Source organism: Leopardus geoffroyi, chromosome C3, assembly GCF_018350155.1.
Source record: "Leopardus geoffroyi isolate Oge1 chromosome C3, O.geoffroyi_Oge1_pat1.0, whole genome shotgun sequence".
Taxonomy (NCBI): domain Eukaryota; kingdom Metazoa; phylum Chordata; class Mammalia; order Carnivora; family Felidae; genus Leopardus; species Leopardus geoffroyi.
In genome coordinates, this window is record NC_059338.1 from 101,021,651 (window position 1) to 101,031,954 (window position 10,304).

Genomic DNA, 10,304 nt, shown 5'->3' on the forward strand with positions numbered 1-10,304 from the left:
ATTTTTGGTTTTCTTCAACCTGTAAAATGATTCACACAATGGGGCATTATAGCTAGCCTTAAAAATATAGAAACTATGTATTAACATATACACATATTTATACATATATTTATATAAATACATGCCTATACATATATATCTCAGATATAAAATATAATGTATATCTCAAATGTGTATGAACAAATTATGTGAAGCATAACCAAGTTGTCAGAGCAATAATACTGTCGTTTAAAACAGACCCCTGTACGTGCTTTGCTTTTTCAGAAAGTTGGAAATCAATCCTTGGAATTGAATTTTATCATACAACTTCTATGTAATTCTAGCCTACAGTTTATTTCATAGAGAAAAAGCAAAATTCAGAGCTGTTCTTCTCAACCATGAGCTTATCTCATGGGAAGTGGAGAAATATTTGACCGTGAACTTTCCAAAGCCGTGGTAAACTTATTCATATCAAATCTGGCCCAGCCACAGCATCTGATGCTTTTTAGCCACTTTGTCATGTAATAGCATTCTCTCCACTGTCTCTGCCGTATGGATCCCTCTGGTTTGACTGAATTCATTGGAGTGAGGTGCTTTTAATGCAGGTAATTAATACAAACAGGTTTGGGAGTGTGTATTATACCAATATATGCATTTATTGAGAAGAGCCTTTCTCTTCTGCCCCATGCAGTTTATGACATATTCATGTTTCTGATAAATTTTGGCTTAAGTCAACAGAAGCAGGGAAGAGAAGAATGTGTGGCTATTCAGGGTAAGGGGGGAAAGGTTCAGATTGACATGGGAGTGGAGAGTAAGGAGGGGAGATATGGGGAGGACCGACATTAAAGTTGGAAAAGAAAAATGTAGCCAGCTCATGGAGAGATATGATTCCAGGATTTTACACTGTATCATGTTAAATATAGTTGATCCTCATTATTCATGGATTATGTATTTTCAAATCTGCTTCTTAGATAAAATTCATTTATACCCCCCACCCCCTGCCAAATCAATATGGTCTTTGCAGTCATAATGAGACATACATAGAAGGGCAAAAAAATTGAGTCCCCAGAACAAGCTGAAGCTTTACTTTCTTGTTTCTCAGATTGTAAACTGGTCTTAGAATTGTCAAAACACACATAGACTACACGTCTTCTGTTTTAATTTTTGGATCCTTTCATAGTATATCTAGTGCCATGGTTTGTGCATTTTTTGTGCTTTTTGTTGGTGATTTCACTGTTTAAAATTGCCCCCAAGAATAGTGCTGTGGTACTATCTAGAGTATGTACAGGCAAGAAATCTACGGTGTGACTTATGGAGAAAATACATGTGTTAGATAGTGTTCAGTAAGCTTTGTTTAGGCATCAGTTACTGTGCTGTTGTTAGTTTAATGTTAATGAATCAACAATGTATATATTAAATAAGATGATTTTTTTTAAAAATGTTTATTTATTCATTTTGAGAGGGGGGTGTGGGGGAGGAGCAGAAAGAGAGGGAGAGAGAAAGTCTCAAGCAGGCTCCTTGCTGTCAGCACAGAGCACAATGCAGGACTCAATCTTGTGAGATCATGATCTGCGCAGAAATCAAGAGTCAGATGCCCAACTGACTGAGCCACCCAGTTGCCCCTAAATAAGATGTTTTTAAAGAAAATCATACATACAAGATTACATATTGGTCAACTGATGACAATTCTGTGACCAGAGGCCTAACAGAACCTAATCCTGTGTATCTCCTACAAGGAATGCTTCCATATTCACTAATTCATCGTGCCTGGTAACTTCACAGAACATTATCTATCATGACTGATAAGAATTGCTTATAACTTTTTTTCTAAAAAAATGTTTTTTAATGTTTATTTATTTTTGAGAGAGAGACAGAGTGCAGGCAGGGGAGGGGCAAAGAGACCATGGGGGTACACAGAATCTGAAGCAGGCTGCAGGCTCTGAGCTGTCAGCACACAACCCAACGCGGGGCTCGAACTCACGAACTGTGAGATCATGACCTGAGCCAAAGTCGGAGGCTTAACTGACTGAGCCACCCAGGAGCCCGCTTGTAACTTTTTTTTCCATTGTTGGGAAGTCACTGAAAGGTTTAAAGCAGGATATGTGCTCTATAGCATTAATGTGCATGTCTGTGCCCATTTTGAAGACACAGGCAAGAGATGTCAAACTGCATGTTTCAAATAGCATTTAAAGTTTTGTTATACAGAGTATTGCAATCTGTAGTGGGCCCAGTATTCTAACTGTAGTCCATGGGCACGTATGCACACACATACCCTCATTCAACTAGATATAGTAGCTTCCCTAGCTGCTTTGTTATCTCATTCAACAAATACTTTTGAGCACCTTTTGTGTGTGAGGCATGGTTTTAAGGACTTAAGATTGAATCCTTTCATCTATGGATCTTATGATCTAGTGCAATAGTTCTCAATCCTGGGTGCACATAAAATTTTCTGAGAAGTACATTAAAAATCCTGATGCCACACTCTACCCCCAAATCAATTATCTACGGGTGAGACCAAGGAAGGCATCAAGTATTTGTTAAAGTTCCCCGAATGATTCTGCTGTATGACCAAGATTGAGAACTGCCATTCTAGCGGAAAAACAACCACTCAAATGGCTCTTGTTTTGTGTCAGGCATAATTTTAAGCACTCTACATATAATGTGTCTTTTAATTGCCACAGTAAACTCCTGAGTTAGGTACTATTACATCCCCACTTGACAGATCAGAAAACTGATACACAGAGAAGTTGAGTACGTTGTCCAAGCTTGCGGAGTTAGTAAGTATCAGAATCACACCTGGGAAGTCAGGATTCAGCGCTCCTGCTATTAACTTCTCCTCCATGTTACCTTGCCCTCGGTTGTTCAGGCCTGGGCCCTGACCTGAGCCAATCAATAATCTTCTCTCAGAACTTTAAATGACAGGAACGGTGGGCATGGGAAGCTAGACAGGTTTTAGAGGGTATAATGCTTCCTTATGAAGGCTTCTTGCACTAGAGATGAAGGTATCACGAATTAGGAAGCACAGCTGATGAACACCAGAAGCATTCAAGACCCTCATTTTAGCTGTTTCTAAGGCCCAACCAGATCCCTGATCTTCTTGCGATTTGTCTCTATGAACTTCAGTTGAATTCCGTCAACCATCAAATTCTCATTTTTTTTTTTACTAAGCTAGTTCAAGTTAGAAGTTATTTGTGAATAAAAGTATCCATAGTTCATTGGTTATATTCTCTAAATACCATATGTAGTACACTCAAGGAACAATGCTAAATAAGCTTATTATCAACTCTATATCCATGACTCCATCACGATCCCAGAGATCTCTCAATCTGTGATGTTGAGACAGTTGCCTAACCTATAACACAAATAGCAAGCAGTGTCTTCAGTAGCATCCGGTTTCTCTTGAGGAACTAATATCTCTTAAGAGTGACTTCTGGTGCTCTTGGGCAGGTGGCCTTCCAGGATGCCATCCTATTAGTAAATATTTCAGCCCTTGCTGAATCCAGGATCTGGAGAAATCTTTCCATAGCCCAGGTTTTAGCTCCATAAATAATTAAGAACATACAACATGGCTTTATGCAGAATCCTTTATTCTTTGTTTTGATTTTAAATGAAAGCCTCCTACTATATTATTTCCAGACTATACACTGATTGACATCAAGGCAATACTGTGTATTCAGACCATTGTGTGTAGCATGGAGTCTGCTTAATTGTCAGACTGTAGAATATATTATTTTGTTCCCTTGTGGCATGTAAGAGTGAGTTTTACACAGCCTCTTGTCATCCAACTTAAACAAAAAAAGATTCCATCAACTCTAGATGATGCTGTTTTAGATAAATAGCAAAATCGGTAGGAGATGAGCTAGCCTTCAGTGGAACCTGTGTTTAGCAGTTTAAATACATTCTGGGATTACTTTCTCTTCTGTAACTTCAGAAATAACTACAGGAGCCCAGAAGACCTTATTAAAAATATTGAAGTACACAGCATTTATAAAATCTTTCTCCTACTAGAAACATTCTAGCTCCAACCTACTGACTCCCAGTATTGTAAAATATCGACTTCTTCATCTATTTTCTGTTTCTATAGCCCTCTCCTTCAGTATACTACAATTTGATTTGTATTTAAGAAATTGTCAATATTCTATTGTTAACCTTTTATGATTATGAATCCCTGAATGGGCTTGTCCTTGAACCTTACCAGTCTGTACAGGTGGCAAGGAATTCAAGTGTGAGGTTTCTCCCTCAGCCTCCGTACACTATGAACCATTGTGCACCAGCAGGTGGCAGCAAAAATAAATAAACTCAGCTAAAGAGTGTATTACAAAGACTCAGAGAAATGATGCCCTTTATCTAAATCTTTCAGTTTCCCAACTCCTACCTTTCCTATTTCATTCCTATCTATGTTATTTTGCAGAATAATTTGCTGATTAGCAATATTAGTGAAAGACAATCCTTCACACTGGCTAAAATGAAAGGCTGAACTCATTAAGGAGATTACAATGGGTGGCCCAGAAAAGGTGGGAGAGAGGTGAGTAGAAGATGCAGAGAGTAGTGATTTGTCAGGACTGGTGGGGAAAGGGATTGCAGGTCCTAGGAGCAGTGGGCACCTGCAGTCTCTTCCCCATGGTGTGGCTGAGTGAAGGCAAAATACACGGGTGGGTTTTGGATAAGTGTCGAAGCAATCGGGGAGGATGGATAACTGGGGATGCCAAGGCCATGTTTTGTGCTACACAATATTATTGGGATCTTCATCTGAACCTAGTGTAGGAGAAGTCCCTGAATAATGGGACTGAAATGAAGACTGAATGTCTTGATAACACAACGTGATATGAGCTCGAGTCTCAGATTTATTTAGATTCAGAGAAAATAAAGTTCAATGACATTATCTTAGACTGTCAAGCTTACAGTGCAAGTTCTATCCTGTGTACAATCTTGGATTTTGGTTCTGCAGAAACAACTTGTCTCATAACGGGTAGGGTTGCAACTCTGTTCTAGCAACTTCTTCTCTTGATGCAAAGTAAAGATATTTTTCATCCCTCCCTGGGGTGGTCACTGAAGGAACAGGTGCTCCTACCAGTCACTGAGCACCCTTCTATTTTAATTCTTGTGACAAGTGAACACAGGAGACAAATAGGCCTGGCTTTGAAACATTATCTGTACCCAAACCATTCCCATCCACAGCCTCAGCTCACAGACTAAGAAACTTGGGATGCAAGAATTGCATTTTTCCACTTAAAAAAAATTACAGTTTTCCACTTAAGACCTTTAAAAACGAAATCCATATTAACAAACTTAACTCCCACAACTGGCCCCCAAATTTTTAAGAAGACTTGTCTTCTCACTGATATTCTTTGCTCTTTGTCTTTTCACTGATACTCAATTCTTTGATATTAAAAGAGCAACTTATAAGTTTCCAATAAAAAATTGTTGTAAGTCTGTACTTGGTTGCTATCAATAAGTGTCAATTAAATGGTGAAATGATATGCAAAACTTTAGTTACAAAAATCATCTCTACAGCACCTAAATTCAGAGAATCTAAACTATAAGAAGACAAGTTTCTCTCACTGAAGATGCAATGCACTGAATTCTTCATCTGTGTTCATCCTTGAAGGCAATACTTTTATTATCTTTATTGAAAACCCCTTGGATAAAGGTGACCAGCACAAATGAAAAATCAAGAGGGTTGCCTGGGTGGCTCAGTCGGTTAAGTGTCTGGCTCAGGTCATAATCTCACAGTCCATGAGTTTGAGCCCTGCGTCGGTCTCTGTGATGATAGCTCAGAGCCTGGAGCCTGCTTCATATTCTGTGTTTCCCTCTCTCTCTTCCCCTCCCCTGCTCATGCTCTGTCTCTCTGTGTCTCAAAACTAAATAAAAATATTTTTAAAAAATTTTTTAAAAATCAAGATATGTATCAGCAAGGATTAAAGATAAATGAAAGAAACCACTTCTGTTATTTGGGAAAACTGGGATCACACAGCCTTCTATAAAATCTGAAAACCTATAAAAATCTCACTGCAAATGTTTCTGGTATAATCTTAAAACCAAGTACTATACTCTGATCAGCATTCTGAAATTTAGCCAGTAGGGGGCAGTCAAAGAGTGACTCATAGAATTTAACTTAATCCAGGCTCTATACACAGTTCTTGAAGAATTGCTTCAAGTAAGCAAGCATCCCTAACTCTTTAAAAATCCTGTGTCTTCATTATATCACTTCTGGGTTCTGAATTTACATTATACTTATAACAATGCTTTTTTTCCCCGACAAAGTATTGTTTTCCTTCAAAGTATTTAGGATCTGAAATTTGTGAAATATTGCTCCTATCTTTAACTTAATGTGGCCTACGCTGTTTTTCAAAAGACTCACTGTAGAACAGAAAATGACCATTTTTTCCCTGTATCTGTCAAAAATCTAAATTTAGAAATGTTGAATGAAGTATTTATAGAGTGTGAGTTGAATTGGATAAAGAAAGATACATAAAGATAAAGAAAGATACATTAACCTTCTACTGTTTAGAGTCATATCAAAACATTTGAACTCTTGGTTTTAATTCCCCTTACCTAATGCCCCTTCGGGGAGGATTTCTGGTCCTCGCAGAAGAGAACTGTATGGAACTTGGCATGTTTACAGGACTGCAGCGTCAAGTGACTCCTAATTTGTATCCAGTTTGCACCCCCAGGGGAATCAGGCAAGTATTAGAATCAAGGACTTCAAATGAAGATGATATGAAGTTGTTTTAAAATGGGTGAAAGTTCAAGACTGACTTTAAAAATTTGTTTCAAAGGTTGGTTTCACATGCTAGTTGGAACAGAAATCAGGCAACATATTCATCTCCAGTACAACCCACCAAACAACTTGATGCCACTGTGTGCCAGTCCCTGTGTCTATCGCTGATGGAAGAAGGGAACGGGATATACCCAAGACAGGCAACAGCCATCGTGGAAGTTGTTGTGGGGCACACTTCCTTCTCACCCTGATGGAATGTGATGCTTTCTGTGGCAGCAGTTTTCAAAGCATGGCGAGTCCTATTCTCCCCACTCTCCCATCCCCTAAACCACCAGCAGCAGCATTACCTGGGCACTTGTCAGAAATGCAAATCAATAATGCTGTGTGTGGAGCCCAGCAATCTGTGTTTTAACAAGCCCTCCAGATGATTCTGTTGGGTGCTCAAGTTTGATACTTGAGCCACTCTACTGCCTCTCAGCAGGTAGAGCAACCTGCACTCTTAGTAAGAAAGATAATATTATGGCTTTTAGCAACAGGATTCCCTGCCTTTTCAGCTGATTTGGAAACCAGGCAGGGAAGAGGGACGGTGTTCAGTGGACCCCTTTGAGGACCCTAATGAAATTCAGGATCCAGCAGAGGAGATAGATTTATATGAAGTTTAAGTTTAAACTGTAACTCTCGGGGAGCCTGGGTGGCGCAGTCGGTTAAGCGTCCGACTTCAGCCAGGTCACGATCTCGCGGTCCGTGAGTTCGAGCCCCGCGTCGGGCTCTGGGCTGATGGCTCAGAGCCTGGAGCCTGTTTCCGATTCTGTGTCTCCCTCTCTCTCTGCCCCTCCCCCGTTCATGCTCTATCTCTCTCTGTCCCAAAAATAAATAAAACGGTGAAAAAAAAAATAAATAAACTGTAACTCTCACAGTCTCAACACAACTACTATGTCAAAAGAACCCATCTGTCTCTTTGCAATATAAAAAAGTTGTGTTTTTTGTTTCTTTCTTCAGTTTTTCCTTCTTTACTTTCCTTGGTCTCAGAAATAGCAATCTGATCCTTATAGCAAAATTAGACATTTTATATTGAGAAAAAACAAGCTGTCACACATCTTCTTTTACTTTAAGAAATTTCTTTCTCAGAATGTTTTAAGAAAACTTGAAGGATGGATCCATTTAATACTTATTAGAATATATCAGAAACTGATAACCCAAGAATGTTTTGCGTGACTTCTTTTGGAATCTTTGCATTATAAAGACAACACAGGCTTTACCTGCAGTTGAAAATTAAAATTCCTGCTCCACTTCTCTTTGTTAATCTAAATCCTGCCAGTCCCTTGCTGCCTGGTGTGAATTTTCTTTTCATTGACTATCTCAGTCACTAGAGACCCCCTTCTTCTCTGATGCCCATAGAACTCATGGCCTGGTCTTCTTGCCTGACACTTCACCGGTGCTCCTTCATCAATAACTCATCCATTGACTTAACTTTTGAATCCATCATTTTAAAAACTTCTCATAGAAACATAACATAAATTGGAGAATTGGGGAAAATGGAGAGTGATTGCTAAAGGGGGCGGGGTTTCTTTATGGGGTGATGAACATATTCCAAAATTGATTGTGGTGGTGGTTGCACAATTGTGTAAATATACTAAAAATGACTGAACCACACATTTTACCTGAGTGAGTTATAGGGTATGTGAAATATACTCAAATTGTTGAGTGTTGAAATATACTCAACAAATTGCTGAGTGTTGAGTATGTGAAATATACTCAACAAATTGTTGATTGTTATTGAAAACAATCTCATTTGATAAAGGCTAGAGTGATACACATGCAAGACATTTCAGTGTTTGGATGTAGAGACTGATAGACCTGTCTCCACGACCTGTGATAACTTACAGAATATAGAGGGGAATTTGAAGTCATAAACATCTTTACAGAAAAACTCATAATCGTTGTCTCCTCCATTTCCCTTGCTCATAGATGTATATGAACCATGCTCAATCTTGTTCTACTTCTGGGAAGATTTTATTTCTAAATTCCAAACCATTTCCATATACAGAAGACTTCTTAAAAATGGATTTATCAGTTAAGATGGAAGGCTTGGTGTCTTATTTAAAAACATGCTGAAGAAATGGAGGCAGTGCACCCGCTGTCCTGAGTCTCTGGCTTCAATAGTATTTGAATGCAACAGACCCGGGGACTCCCCTCCTTCTCCCTGTTCCCATACCCCAACCTCCCCCAGTTGCCATTCCACCTTTCCTTGCCTAGAGACCAGCCAAAACCGTTTTCTGTGGTTAGCTCCTTATTGTCTTCTACGAACCATGAGCTTCTAGATTCATCAGCAGTATCCACCAAGATGGAGACCGCGGTCAGCAACCTGGTCAACCTGCGTGTGCAGGCCTGCTACACTTACCTCTCTCTGGGTGTCTATTTGCACTGCAAGAGGTGGCTGTGCAGGGTGCTGGCCGCTTCTTCAGAGAGTTGATGGAGGAACAGCAGGAGGGCGCGGAACGAACCGCCAGGTGGCAGCACCCTTCCAAGGGGAGGGGGAGTAAAGCTGTGGACTCCACAGAGCCGCCCTGGCCCCAAAGAAAATCCTAAATCAGGCCCTTTGGGATATGCACGGCCTGGATTCTGCCCACTCAGACCCCATCTCTGTGACTTCCTGGAGAGCCACTTCCTAGATGAGGAGGTGAAACTCATCAAGAAGATGGGCAATCACCTCTGACCTCCCAGGCTGGCTAGCAACTGTGTCTCTTAAAGGCTCAGCCTCGAGTATGACTAGGAGCCTCCGAGCCCAGGAGACACTGAGGGACACTGTGCTGCATCACTGCTGGTGTCAGGGCTTCTGTCAGAGCCTATCCAGGTAATCACTAGGCAGCTTTCAGCCACTCTGGAACCCTCTCCCAAGAAGTGGACCAAATGGAAGCAATAAAGTGTCTCGCCAAAAAAATAAAAAATAAGGAAGAAAAAGAAAAAAAATGGAGAAAGTTGCGTAGTATGTTACTGACAACCACATCGGTCTACTCTGTTATTAAAAATGGTTGATATTTCTTGTTTATTATCTTTGTTTTACACATGAAGAAACTGAGACATAAGACTTTAAGCCCTAAGTCACTCTGCCTTTAAGTGACAAAGCCAGTTGTGAACAGTCCATATCCAGAGCCTCGGTGCTTAGCCATTACCCTTTGCTGTCTCCCAGAGTAGACCTTTATGTGAATGAGCTTCCCTATTGCCAAGGCACGTTCCCTGTGCAGATGGGAAAAGAACACAGAGTTGAAGTGTCTGCTAAAATGGAAAAATAAAAAACAGAAACACAAGATTATGACAATACACTGGGTTAGAGTATGTTCAAATTCTAGCTACTTAATAGGCTCAATCAACATGAGCATTGTCCCTCATTTATAAACCTGGAAGCATGCTGTCCATTACAGGATCTAATGAGGATTAATAATGATAATGTGTGTGAAAGTAAGTTATTACCCTGTGGATACCCAGTAAATGTTCGATTTGTAAGTGAATGAATACATAGTGCATATTTTGCCAATCATTCGGGTCCTCTTTTATTTACATATAATGCTTTGTGGCAGAAATTCAATTTGCTTTATAAATGTTT

At 39.8% G+C, this 10,304-nt stretch overlaps 1 pseudogene; it reads left to right on the top strand.

Annotated features, from left to right (window-relative positions):
• Positions 1 to 8,870: 8,870 nt before the first annotated feature.
• Positions 8,871 to 9,416, top strand: LOC123586623 (annotated as a pseudogene).
• The last annotated feature ends 888 nt before the right edge of the window (positions 9,417 to 10,304 follow it).